Source organism: Callithrix jacchus, chromosome 18 (assembly GCF_049354715.1).
Source record: "Callithrix jacchus isolate 240 chromosome 18, calJac240_pri, whole genome shotgun sequence".
Lineage (NCBI taxonomy): Eukaryota > Metazoa > Chordata > Mammalia > Primates > Cebidae > Callithrix > Callithrix jacchus.
Genome location: NC_133519.1, coordinates 22,847,994 through 22,861,008, shown reverse-complemented (window position 1 = coordinate 22,861,008; position 13,015 = coordinate 22,847,994). Strand labels below are relative to the sequence as shown.

General features: G+C 45.1%; 1 long non-coding RNA gene across 1 annotated transcript; it reads left to right on the top strand.

The window, feature by feature from the left end:
• The first annotated feature begins 2,876 nt into the window (after positions 1-2,876).
• LOC118149211 (uncharacterized) lies at positions 2,877-12,545 on the top strand. The gene is made up of 3 exons (XR_008477669.2): positions 2,877-2,968; positions 7,416-7,556; positions 11,108-12,545. It is a non-coding gene; the product is annotated as an uncharacterized LOC118149211 (long non-coding RNA).
• Positions 12,546-13,015: the final 470 nt, after the last annotated feature.

Sequence of the window (13,015 nt, the reverse complement as noted above, 5' to 3'; positions counted from 1 at the left end):
TCTCAAAAAAAAAAAAAAAAAAAAAAAAATCCAAGTGATAGGGGAAGTATTCTGTAGCTCTCACACACTCCAATCCTTATTTAATGGGTCCATGCCCTAAGTAGTTGTGGGCTCAACTATACAAACTTCTCACCAAGGTTGATATGGTGACTGCCATTGTTCAGTGCCTCATTTACCAATAGCAGGGACCAATGTAGAGTTCCTGGGGAGACCCAGAAGCCACCTGGTGATGAGTTTGTTACATTCAATCCTCTCCATTACTGGAGAGGCAAAAGAAGAAAAGAGAAAATCGGTGAAACCAAAGTAAAAGAAATGGCCTCATTTTGCATTCTCTCCCAAAAGGAAGAAAACTCAGCTCCTGGTCTACCCACTTTGGGTTTTGGAGGCAACACATTTCACACCTAGAAATGTTGCTCCAGCCAATATTCAAGGTGACACCAAAGGTTTCCAGTTTTTTGAGTGGAGCCCAAAGCAGGAAAAGACTCTGCAGCAAGTCCAGGCGGCCTTGCTGCAATCAACCCCGTCACCTGGGCCACATAATCCATCAGATCTTATGTTATTGGCGGTATCACAGGTAAGGAAACATACCGTAAAAAGCTTATGGCAAGCTCCAGAAAGAATCACCCTAGTGCAGACCTCTAAGATTCTGGAGTAAGTTCATGCCATCTGCGTCAGAAAGGGTGGGCCCTTTGAGAAAGAGCTCTTGGGGTATTACTAGCAGGCACAGAGCACTTCCTCATGAAACATCAAGTGACTATGATTCTGGGACTGTTAACTTTGAGCCGGGTTTGTCACATACACCAAGTCATAAAGTCAGGTAGTCTCAGCAAAGCATCATAAGTCAACAGTGGTACATTCGGGATTGAGCCCAGGCAGGACCTGAGGGTATGAGACAGTGCGTGACCAGGTAGCCTAGAGCCCCATGTCACCCACCACAGTTGCACTGAATTGTATGTGTGATCATATGGGAGGTCGCACTGGACCAGCTGAAAGACCTGCCCAAGTTTAGCTTATAAACTGGTGAGTGTTATTTGTGGCTGTTTTAAGGTGTGGCCTTGAAAGACAGTTGGAAAGGGAAAATCTTCCCAATGGGTGGTCCAGAGAACAGTATACCTGGTCATCTAGTTTGTGTGGAAGAAGGCATTCAAGGTAAGAGTACATACAGATTCCAGAGGGTGGATCCGATCAGGGGCTTAGAAGGAGAAAAAAGACTAAATGACTAAAGACAAGGAGGTCTGGGGTAAGGCCATGCGGCTGGATGTAGACATGGGCACATGCATAAAAACTGTTGTATCACACATTACTACCTGCGCTTGTATGGCCCTAATGGTGAGTGCCTATCAGTTTTACACCCTAGGCGCCTCTCTTCATTCACCCTGCTCCTAATCCTGCCAAAAAAAAAAAAATTACATATTTTCACCAAACCCTATTGTCTATACCCACCCCGATTCAAGTAAAAGGGATATAGATCCAACCTCTCAATATCAAAGAAGGTTAAAATGGTCACACAGACCCCATGCTTAACATGGATGCTTGGTGGCCAATGCCAGTATTTTTCTGGAAACGACATACAGAGAGGCTTCCATTTTATCTCTAAGTGAACGAATGGGCCCTGAATGAAACCATGCTATTCTCCAAACAGAAAAATTTGTAGTGGCTCAAACCCAAGTCATAGTAAAGTCTCCCCCAACTACCATTTTAACTTAGACTAATATTAGATGAATTTGTAGGATTATGGAACACATACTTCTCTGCAGTTCAGTTTACTATTTAGATTTAAATTTCATAAATGGAATTTATGAAATTTTCATGAATCAGTTGAAAGCATTACTGACTATAAAAGTATTTCAGACCAGGTATGGTGGCTTATGCCTGTAATCCCAGCAGTTGAAGAGGCCGAGGTGTGCGGATCACTTGAGGTCAGGAGTTCAAGGCCAGCCTGGTCAACATGGCAAAACCCTGCCTCTACTAAAAATACAAAAAATTATCCAACATGTTGGTGTGCAACTGTAATCCCAGCTACTTGGGAGGCTGAGGCAGGTTAATCCCTCGAACCTAGGAAGTGCAGGTTGCAGTCAGTTGAGATCACGCCACTGCACTCCGGCCTGGGTGACAGAATGAGACTCCATCTCAAAAAAATAAATAAACAAGCAAATAAATAAGTATTTCAGTGTACTCATTTTGAGAATTTCTTAGGTGCTATTCTTGACAAGATCAACATAGATCATCCTGAATTTGACATTTATGATTTTTAAAAAATGTGCTTTTTGTTTTGTTTTGTTTTTGAGATAGGGTTTCCTTTTGTTGCCCAGGCTGGAGTGCAGTGGCGCAATCACAGCTCACTGCAGCCTTGACCTCCTGGGCTCAGACGATCCACCTCAGCTTCCAGGATAGCTGGGACTACAGGTGTGTGCCACTACACCTGGCTGATTTTTTGTATTTTTTTTTTTTTTTTGGCAGAGATTGGATTTCACTATATTGCCCCAGCCAGTCTCAAACACTTAGGCTCAAGTAATTTGCCCACCTTGGACTTGCAAAATTCTGGGATTACAGCTGCAAAATTCTGGGATTACAGCTGGGATTACTGTGCCAGGGCTGTGCTTCTTGATTTAATAAAATTTGGCATTTGTGATCGATCATGCAGTGATCCTGTAAGACATCTCTACTGCTTCCTTCCATGTTAATGTGGTTTAGCTGTGTCCACACCTAAATCTCAACTTGAATTGTATCTCCCAGAATTCCCTAGTGTTGTGGGAGGGGCCCAGGGGGAGGTAATTGAATCATGGGGGCTGCTCTTTCCTGTGCTGTTCTCGTGATAACGAATAAGTCCCACAAGATCTGATGGGTTTATCACGGGTTTCCACGTTTGCTTTTTCCTCATTTTCTCTTGCCACCGCCACATAAGAAGTGCCTTTCACCCCCACTGCCCCCTGGCTTGATTCTGAGGCCTCCCCAGCCATGTGGAACCGTAAGTCCAATTAAACATCTTTTTCTTCCCAGTCTCGGGTATGTCTTTACCAACAGTGTGAAAATGGACTAATACAGTAAATTGGTACCAGTAGGAGGGGGCATTGCTGAAAAGATACCCCAAAAAGTGGAAGCAACTTTGGAACTGGGTAACAGGCAGAGGCTGAAACAGTCTGGAGGGCTCAGAAGACAGGAAAATGTGGGAAAGTTTGGAACCACCTAGACTTGGTGAGTGACTTTGACAAAAATGCTGACAGTCATATAAACAATAAGGTCCAGGCTGAGGTGATCTCAGATAGAGATGAGGAACTTGTTGGGAACAGGTACAAAGGGGATTCTTGTTATGTTATACCAAAGAGACTGGCTGTATTTTGCCCCTGTCCTAGAGATCTGTGGAACTTTGAACTTGAGAGAGACAATTTCAGGTATTTGGTGGAGGAAATTTCTAAGCACTAAAGCATTCAAGAGGTGACTTCGGTGTTGTTAAAAGCATTCTGTTTTAAAAGGGAAACAGAGCATAAAAGTTCAGAAAACTTGCAGCCTGACAATGCAGCAGAAAAGGAAAATCCATTTTCTGAGGAGAAATTCAAACTGGCTGCAGAAATTTGCATAAGTAACAAGGAGCAAGGAGCCTGGCACCTGATGTTAATTCCCAAGAACAGGGGGACAGTGTCTCCAGGCCATTTCAGAGACCTTCAGGGCAGCCCCTCCCATCACAGGCCTGGAAGCACAGAAGGAAAAAGTGGTTTCACGGGCTGGGCCTAAGGTCCCTGCGCTTTGCGCAGCCTAGGGACTTGGTGCCCCATGTCGCAGCCATTCCAGCCACGGCTGAAAGGGGCCAAAGTAGAGCTCAGGATGTGGCTTCAGAGGGTGGAAGCCCCAAGTCTTGGCAACTTCCACGTGGTGTTGAGCCTGTTGACACATAGAAGTCAAGAACTGAGGTTTGGGAACCTCCGCCTAGATTTCAGAAGATGTATGGAAATGCCTGGATGCCCAGGCAGATGTTTGCTGCAGGGGCAGGGTCCTCATGGAGAACCTCTGCTAGGGCAGTGCAGAAGGGAAATGTGGGGTGGGAGCCCGCACACAGAGTCCCTACTAGGGCACTGCCTTTGGAGCTGTGAGAAGAGGGCCACTGTCCTTTAGACCCTGGAATGGTAGAGCCACTGACAGCTTGCACCATGCACCTGGAAGAGCCACAGACACTCAGTACCAGCCTGTGAAAGCAGCCAGGAGGGAGGGTGTATCCTGCAAAGCCACAGGGGCGGAGCTGCCCAAGACCATGGGAATTCACCTCTTGCATCAGCATGACCTGGAGTCAAAGGAGCTCATTTTGGAGCTTTAAAATTTGGCTGCCCCTCTGGATTTTGGACTTGCATAGGCCCTGCAACCCCTTTGTTTTGGCCAATTTTTCCCATTTGGAATGGCTGTATTTACCTAATACCTGTATCCTCATTGTATCTAGGAAGTAACTAGCTCGCTTTTGGTTTTACAGGCTCATAGGTGGAAGGGATCTGCCTTGTCTCAGATGAGACTTTGGACTGTGGACTTTTGGGTTAATGCTGAAGTGAGTTAAGACTTTGGGAGACTGTTGGGAAGGCACGATTGGTTTTGAGATGTGAGAACATGAGATTTGGAGGGGCCAGGGGCAGAATTAGATGGTTTGGCTGTGTCCCCACCTAAATCTCAACTTGAATTGTATCTCTCAGAATTCCCACTTGTTGTGGGGTGGGGGGGACCCAGGGGGAGGTAACTGAATCATTGGGGCTGGTCTTTCTCGTGCTACTCTCATGATAGCAAATAAGTCTCATGAAATCTGATGAGTTTATCAGGGGTTTCCACTTTTGCTTCTTCCTTGTTTCTCTCTTGCCACCACCATGTAAGAAGTGCCTTTCACCCCCTGCCATGATTCTGAGGCCTCCCCAGCCATGTGGACTGTAAGTCCAGTTAAACCTCTTTTTCTTCCCAATCTCAGCTATGTCTATCAGCAGCATAAAAATGGACTAGTACACATGTGCACATGAGAACTTACAAGAACATGTTCTGCCTTCTACCTTTATTGTAAGGAGCCCTGTGTCTGGCCTAAGCTACAAAGATAAGACTGGATATGAAAAGGTGTGGAAGGCAGGATCAGGACTACTCAGTTGTACATTACCCTAGAAAGAGTCTGCCAAAGCAATCTGTGAATGTAAGCTAAACAAGAGACTTGAAGAATGACTGAAACTGTAGCCACCTCAGGAAAGCAAACTAATAGCAACACTAGCTAACATCGATCATGTGGCTGCTGTGTGCCAGGTGCTTTGCTTTGCCCCCTTTCACCTTCATAATAACCATATGAGAAGACACATTATTATTATTATAGAGGAAAAAAGTAAGGCTGAGAGAGGGTAAATTGACAAGAATGATTAAGTGGTGGAATTGGAATCAAAATGCTGTTTTGTGTCCCCAGGATGTGAGCTGAAGGAGCAAAACAAAATAACAATGTAAGGGCATCCAGGGTGGAGGCAAAAGGGATCAGGAGAACGAGGGTGAGGTACAGAGATAAAGTAGGTGAGGTCAAATAGTTCAGAAAATGAAGCCTACAGGCACTCAGTATAAGAACTGTGTATCTTCAGAGCAGGGGCAGTTCCTGGGAGGCACTGTGCCAGGCAAGAGATAGTTAGAATCTATAGGAGTGCCAGGTCATAGAACCAGGATCACACAAAGTCTTGAGTGCACAGGGGCCAGTGTGGCATTACCCTATTGCTTAGCTGTTCCTCCTAGGGTGTCTCAAAAAGAGAAGACACACTGGAAGTTACACTTAGAGATACCTGGCCTTTGGATTTTTGTCTATGCCTCAGAGTCCAAAGAAATAAAGATGTGTCTCTTCTCTGGCCCAGCAACTGCTGAAATGGTTTTATAGATCTATATAGCTGACACATTAAAAATGACCTTGTGTAACCTATACCTTAACTGGCTAAGTTAGCAGAGGGAACGTTCAGTTCAGCTCACTAAACGTTCAGCAGTATTTACTTATTTTACAAGCTGTTGCAACTTTGCCCTCCAACAAATTAGGTTAGTACTAACCTAACAGCTTATTAAATAATAATAGTTAGCTAGTAACTTATATAGTAATCAAACTCCTTTTAAAACTGTCTAGTTTTTGGCGAATTAAATTATGTTTTAAATATCTGCTGAATCCACCTTGTTCTAGGAATATCAAAGAACCCCATGCTTACATTTTTAAAAGGTTTTGTATGGTAAGTCATCTTAGGGTAGGGAAATCTGAATTGGCCTTTCTATTTTCAGTCCCACACTGGGGCTTGAGTCACTGTGTTCCAGGCTCAGTGAATTAGTGATGATAGAAAAGGGCACAGAAAGGTCGTCAGGAACCAGGGTTATCTGGTAAATTTGCTCTGCTCTCCCCTGGCACCTCTCAGTGGTTGCTTCTGCTTGAGCATGTTCTTCTCTTCCATCTGTGCTGTTGTTTACCCCAGCACACTGTTGGAAGGGGTGCTCAGAAGGCATTTGATGGAAGGGTACTTGGAAAGACCAGACCCAAATCACAGTAGTGACCAGATACTTAGTGGCAGCCCCAGCGGCAGATGTGGCAAGAAGTGGCCAAGGAGGGAAATCTCCATGACCACAGGGGATGCAGTGAGCACTAGGGACCTGGCATTTGCTGTCAGAACAATCCAGCCAGGGTAACAGGTGGTGTTGCAGGAGGTGGGTGGAGTACACAGCAGGGATTTGGGGAACAGGAGATCCATGGAGATCTAGACATGCTGACAGCCCTCAGCATTGGGTTATCTGGCAGCTCAGAGCAGTTGCTTTGCCTGGAGTGGTTGGGTACTCAGCCTGGCTGAGGCTTATCTGGGAGAACTTTCTCTGTCATTGTCCATCCTGATCTGTGAGAAGGGGGAAGATAAAACCACAAGTGGGTCTGGAAAAATCAAAGAGCAGCAAGTGGGTATGGTCATAATAATTTAATTTTAAAAAGTTAGAATTCTGGCCAGGCACCGTGGCTCATGCCTGTAATCCCAACACTTTGAGAGACCGAGGTGGGAAGATCACCTGAGGTCAGGAGTTGGAGACCAGCCTGGCCAACGTGGTGAAACTCCATCTCTACTGACAATACAAAAATTAGCTGGGTGTGGTGGCAGGCGCCTGTAGTCCCAGCTACTCGGGAGGCTGAGGCTGGAGAATCGCTTGAACTGGGGAGATGGAGGTTGCAGTGAGCCAAGATTGTGTCACTAAACTCCAACCTGGGTGACAAGAATGAAACTCCATCTCAAAAAAAAAAAAAATGAGAGTTCTTTTTTCCTTTTTGGCCTTCCTAGACTGTGCAGGTATCAGCAGGAGACCAGGCATCCACTTTGGCTGTGGCAGCGAGGCTCTCTGGTCAGTCTAGAAATCGGCAGATGTGGAGATTGGCTTGAAAGTACTCATCAGAGTTCCTATTTTCTTTTCAGGAGGCAGCTTTATGGAGGCCAATATGCAGACAAGGGAGGTAACTCAGGCATTTTTGGGGAGAGGTAGAGAACGAGGAGAAAAGACTGAACTGACTGCTCTTCTGGACAAGAACTATGACTATATGTGGTACTCCCAGAATGGTGAGGTCTGGGACACGTGAATAATATGGCTGTGCTGTGAATGATGTGACCTAGGCAGAATGATTATCCCAATTAAGCGACAGGCAGGGAACTAAGGTCTTGAGGGTCTCAGGTATAACATCCTGAGGGGTCCCATGAAAGCAAAGATAACAGAAGGTGTATCTCTTACGCCTCTTAGAGCTGTACAAATGCTGTAACCCAGAGATTTATAAGACCTAAGTCAAGCAGAGACACAGGTAGAAAAAGGGTCAAACCTGATAATCCAGAGAAGAAAGCCTGGTGATCAAAGCAAGGAGACAAACCTGAGGCCGCCATCAGGCGCTGAGTATGCGGTGAGGCTGTCCAGGGACACGCGCTATTCGGTAATGGATGGGGTATGCACAGAGAGGAAGGCTGGGCAAATATCTGAATCATGGCCATGGCCCAGGGCTGATATTTTCTGAAATGCCTAAGGCGTGATGTGTGAGCAGGCCACTATAGTTAGAGTGACACAGACAGAGTGACAGGATAGAACAAACAGCAGAATCAGTTTCGTGTCGAGTGTGTTCATCTGGTTAGACTTATTTCCTAGTCACAAAGATAAAGCTGAGAACATGTTTTTTTCCTCTAGCCAAGTTGTCCTTTACAGGCAAATTAAAGACACCAGCTATAGATAAATATGAAAGCAGCTTTACTGCAACGTCCCTTAGTTTTCACTTCCGGTGGGCAAGTAATGAGTCTGCAAACCCAAGAGAGTGTAAAGGTTTATAGCTCTTGCTACTCCCAGCAGGGTGCAGGACATGCTGATGGCAGAGAGGGGAGTTGCCATCCCAGCCTCCTGCAGGCCCTAGGATGGCCGGGGTCTACTCAGAGAAGGGCAACAGTGAGTCAGCAAGTTATAATGGGTTTAACAGTAACAGCCGGGGTGGAGGTCACATGCCGTTTCCTCAGGCTTCCAGAAAGAAAACCAGAGATCTCGTATGTAGGACTTACCAAGTATAACCTTGTCTCACTGAGTATAGCCAAATATTCACAGTCTGGGTCACCATGATGGAACTGTTAGCAGCGGAGAATCCATGCGGGTAGGCAGCAACCTCAATTCTTGTTTCCTCAGAAGAAAGAATTCCACTGAGGGGCATAAGGCAGAGGGAGAGACCCAGGCAAGTTTTAGAGCAGGAATGAAAGTTTATTAAAAAGCTTTAGAAAGGGCCAGGCGCGGTGGCTCACGCCTGTAATCCCAGCACTTTGGGAGGCTGAGGCGGGTGGATCACGAGGTCAAGAGATTGAGACCATCCTGGTCAACTTGGTGAAACCCCGTCTCTACTAAAAATACAAAAAATTAGCTGGGCATGGTGGCGCGTGCCTGTAGTCCCAGCTACCCAGGAGGCTGAGGCAGGAGAATTGCCTGAACCCAGGAGGTGTAGGTTGTAGTGAGCAGAGATCGTGCCATTGCACTCCAGTCTGGGTAACAAGAGCGAAACTCTGTCTCAAAAAAAAAAAAAAAAGCTTTAGACCAGGATGGAAAGGAAGGAAGGACACTTGGGAAAGGTCGAAGCAGGTGACTTGAAGGACAAGTGGGGTCTGACTTAGGGTTTTATACGTTGGCCTACTTCTGGGGTCTTTCAACCCTTCTCCCTTGATGCTTTCCTTGAGGATGGTTTGTCCGTATGTGTGGTGACCTGCTAGCACTTGGGAGGTGAGCATACACAGAGTGTTTACTGGAGTTGAACTTATGCTCACTTGAAACATTCTTCCCTTTACTGGTGGAATGCCGTTGGAAGATCACACACCAGTTAAACTCCGCCATTTTGACTCTTAGTGGGCATGTGTGAGCCCGCAGGCCCAACTCCTGGGATCTTATCAGGAAGCTGATGATCACCAGTTTCAGGCTTCTTCTATCTGTAGGGAGAATGCCTTTCCTGGAGCTGGCTGCAACCAATTATTATTGTAGAAAGACAGTTAGCAATGGCCTGACCATCACCAGATGGTCACATGACATTCCCGGTGGGGTGTGGGGGCCCTCTTCTGTCCTGTTTTAATTATATGACCATATAATTTGTCATTCAAATTAGACACTTTTGAGAGTGAAGTGTCTCTCTTCACTATTAGTTATGTTGGCAAAGCAGGTGTGAATGTGGATGCCTCTGGATAATCAATATCTACAGCCACACAACTCAATATCTACAGCAACCCAATCCTTTCCATTTTTTTCTAAAAAGCTAGCCATGCTCTTAAATTAAAACACAGCATTTGAATCTAAAGTCGGATTGCCAGATAAAATACAAGATGCTATGTTAAATTTGAATTTCAGATAAATGAATACTTTTAAGTATAAATATGTCCTAAATATTTCATAAGACATACTAAAAATTATCATGGTTTATTTGAAATTAAAATTTAACCGGGCAGTCTGTATTCTTATTTGCTGCTGGCAGCCCTAGTCTGACTAGACTAGTTTAACTAATCTAAAGTTAAACCACTGTGTTGTATTCAATTCTATCGTCCTGCTTACGATGTAAGGCTTTTAGGCTCCAAGTTGATTTAGGTCATAGTCTGGTTAGCAAAAGGAGAAAATGGAAGCATCTGTTCCAATTGGCCCAGTCACCTGAGCCACTAAAATCAGCTTTTTAAAATGTCTCTAAACTATGAGTAGGCTGGGACTAGGTCCCAGTGCCTGAGGTGAGCTACGCCAGCAGGTGAGAGGCCTCTGTGGCACAACTTGACGGTCACCTTTGCTTGATCTCCTAGGCCAGTGTTTCTCACACCTGGAGGCATATTAGAATCACCTGGGGAATGGCCGGGTGAGGTGGCTCACGCCTGTAATCCCAGCACTTTGGGAGGATGAGGCAGGAGGATCACAAGGTCAGGAGATCAAGACCAGCCTGGCCAACATGGTGAAACCCCATCTCTACTAAAAATGCAAAAATTAGCTGAGTGTGGTAGTGGACACCTGTAATCCCAGCTATTCGGGAGGCTAAGGCAGAAGAATCGCTTGAACCCGGGAGGCGGAAGTTGCAGTGAGCCAAGACTGCACCATTGTACTCTGGCCTGGGTGACAGAGTGAGACTCCATCTCAAAAAAAAAGTTTAAGTCTGAATTAAATTAAAATATATTTTCTTCTGATTGTAGTAAAAAGAAAAAAAAAAAAAAAGAATCACCTGGGGAGCTTGTAAACTCACTGATGTTTCAGCCCCACTCCAGACCAATTAAATCAGGATGTCCAGGGGCAGGCTCTGGCATCCATGGGTCTCAAATGTTCCCAGGTGATTTTAAGGTTCTAATGAGAACTGTTGTCCTATGCCCTCGCTCTGTTCTCAGTGGCCTCAGTTCTTCTTGTTTAAGTCTTCTCCTTTAAATGCCCTCTTTATAGTACTGGACATTTTATAGCCCTGAAAATATGACTGGAGCACCTGTTCTGTGTTTGGTGGCATGGATGGGATTTGCCCAGAAGGGTTTCTTGTCCTTCCATGACCTTGTCTTGTGCTGACTCCTCCTACTTCAGCCTCACTTCAGCTTTGGCTTTTCTTGCCCCCTCCTTCTCTGCTTATAACACATTCATTTCCATTTTGCAGCTGGTCTCCTTTCAGACCCATCCAGTGAGGTCCTTTTGGATTGGACCGAAGACCCCCTCTGGAGAGCTCTCTCTGTAGCCTATACTAATGACATTGGCCACTGGCCAGGGCTCCATCCCTTCCTGGCTTCCACCCCAAGGAGTCCAAGCCCCAGACAGTTAGCATAGAGATCATCCAGATTTTGCATTTCCATAGGAAGGATTGATGGAGACTTCAAGAATAATGTATCAAAGTGCCAATTTCTTTCTAAAGGGCTGGGGAGGATACTATTGACAGCAGCAGAAAGGGGTAGCAGTGGTTTGCTTTCCAAATGGTGAAAAGAAGGGCCTGGCGGTGGCACCCGGTCCACGCATCATTAAAAATGGATTCTCCTGCTTCATTTGGAATTCGACCAAATGAACTCAAAGAAACTCTGGACAAGGACCAGCACAGAGCCCCGAGCAAAATACAGCAAGAGAATCTGCTTTGCTCATTCACTGAGTGCCTACTGTGTGCCAAGTACTATGCTATGTGCAGAGTGTACACTGATGAATAAAACAGACACATTCCCTGGAGCCTGTGAATCTTTCCATCTAGCCACAGGTAATAAAAAGTAAGAAGAATACAAAGGAAGAGTGGGGCAGAAATACTCAAGCAAAATGAGGGTGAGATTGAAGTCCCTGAACACATAGTACCCTTTACTCTTGATCTTAGCCAAAACGCTGAGAAGAGATTACAGTGCTTTTTAAAGGTAGCATTTCACCCAGCCAATAATCAACCCCTCTGACCTTCTAGAGGCACAAGGCCACACACTCAAATTCTTTAATCAAACAATAGGCTAGTACAAATGGAGCTATTTCTTAAACCCAGCTGTTTACACAGCAGCTACAAATCTGTTCAGAAAGAATCCCCCACCATCCACAACTGCCATCGAGCAGATGCTCAACAGTGGCTGTCTCTCACCAGTCAGGACAAGAGAACAGGTTTGAACGTCTTCTGTCTTCCGTTTCTGGAACTTCACAAGCTGCGTCTTCAGTGCCCAGCGGATGCTGCAACCTCTTCCCAGCTCTCCTCTTAGAACAATAGTGATTTTTTTTTAGAGGCATAATAAGGAAGGTTTGCATTGAATTATTAAACAATGGGCATTGAAAGATATGTTTTCTTTGACCTCTGTACCTCTAGCTTTTACCAGTCAGTGTTTTCCTGTACAAAGGCTAAGATATGTATAATATTGAAATGGATGTCTTCTTATATAGTATTTTACAAGCTTTGGAAAACCTTTTAATAAATTTTAAAACGTCTCATGCCCTTCTTTCATTTTCTGAAATTCAAAATAAATTAAATATCAGGGGACACAAAAGCACAAGAAGAAAGCACTGCCTTGTTTTCAGTCCAGGCCCCCAGCCATAGCCCTGGAGATTCTTGTGGGTGAGCACAAGCACCCCTCCCACCTCCAGTTCCTGAGACTCATTGTTCCAAATGGTAATGTCAACATTTGCCACGTTCGCTCATGGATAACTTTCCATTATTTCAGTTGTAAACATTTTCTATCTGAAATAAAATGAGATGGGACCAATGAAACAATAGACCTTTAACAAATCAAACAAGAATTTTTGCAAGCAAAGGAGCATCGTGCCTTTGAAATGGCCACTTTTAAGGGCCAACACGTGCTTCTAGGGCTTATACCTTGGCTCCAAAGATTGGGAGGTACTCATGTAGTGTAGCACACGGAAAGGAGTATAAGCTTTGGAGGCAGGTGAACCTGGATGCAAATCACGCTCTGCCACAGTTCACCTGTTGCCACCTTGACCTAGTTGTTTATCTTCTTTCTGAGCCTCAGTTTCCTCGATGGTAAAAGGAGAAAAAAAGATATGAAAAAATGAATGCAAAATGTCTGCACATCTCAGAAAGCTCAGTAAGTAGTTTTCA